Source organism: Aplysia californica, unplaced genomic scaffold (assembly GCF_000002075.1).
Source record: "Aplysia californica isolate F4 #8 unplaced genomic scaffold, AplCal3.0 scaffold00511, whole genome shotgun sequence".
NCBI lineage: Eukaryota > Metazoa > Mollusca > Gastropoda > Aplysiida > Aplysiidae > Aplysia > Aplysia californica.
Window position 1 is genome coordinate 317,322 of NW_004797781.1, and position 1,415 is coordinate 318,736.

Consider the following 1,415-nt stretch of genomic DNA (forward strand, 5'->3'; position numbering starts at 1 on the left):
AGGGGGGGCGGGGTCGATTATTAGTATCGGATGCAAATTGGATACAATATGTCCAAAATAATCCGAGGGCCGAATACGAGTAAAATCGTGGCTGAAGAAAATGGGACGTAATTGGGTGGAGAAACGAAGATGTGGGATGAAAACGGGCGAAAATGTGGTACAAAAAACGGGTAGTAAAACGAAGAAGAGGGACGAAAATGGGTAGTGAAACGAAGATATTGGACGAAAACGGGTAGTGAAACGCAGATATTGGACGAAAACGGGTAGTGAAACGAAGATGTGGTACAAAAACGGGTAGTGAAACGAAGATGTGGTACGAAAACGGGAAGTGAAACGAAGATGTGGTACGAAAACGGGTAGTGAAACGAAGATGTGGTGCGAAAACATTTAGTAAAACGAAGAAGTGGGACGAAAACGGGTGCACCCACGGCCACTCTGGTCGAGACGTCGCGACATTTCACGTTCCGTTTCCAGCGTAAAAGCGTAAGAAAACGAATGCCCGGCAAAATAAATTTGCTCAGCGCTCTGATCGAGGAGAGCATTAGCAAACTAAGAAGGGAAACCAGCCGACCATGAAAGAAAGACCGGTTTTGTGTGGGTGGATTGGCACTTAAACATTGCCCTAATCCCGCCCTGAAAGAAGCATCGTATCATATTATCAAAGACCCTCGAGATGGAGGCGAATTTGTGTTAGTAATAGCAGAGCTGAACAATTCGCCTCGCCGAAGATGTGGGCTAGGAAGAGAGAGGATGACAAAGCCAAAAATCGATTGTGGTTTTTTTCTCCTCCGTCTGTCTATCTAATGTGATTTTGATTTAGTTTGGTCTCAGACGATGCTGTATTAATGTGTTTCTATTATGCACAGTATAGTGTAATACAATAATAGTATTATTATCATTATTGTTGTTATCATCATTATCATCATTATAACCATCATTATTTTCATTAGTATTATTATTATCATTATCATCACTATCATCATCTTCATCATCACCATCATCATCACCACCATCACCATCACCATCATGATAATTATCATCATCATCATCATCATCATCATCATCATCATCATTATCATTATTAACTTAAACATTGCCCTAATCCCGCCCTGAAAGAAGGATCGCACCATATTACCAAAGCCCCTCGAGATGGAGTCGAATTTGTGTTAGTAGTAGCAAAGCTCTCTGGTCGTAGTGAACAATTCGCCTCGCTGAAGACGTGGGCTAGGAAGAAAGGGGGTGACAAATCCAAAGCCGGTTTTTATTTTTCTTCTCCGTCTGTCTAATGTGATTTCGATTTAGTTTGGTCTTCTGTAGACGCTGCTGTATCAATGTGCTTCTATTATGCAGAGTGTTGTGTAATACAATAACAGTATTATTATTATCATTATTATCATTATTACTATTAGTACTAT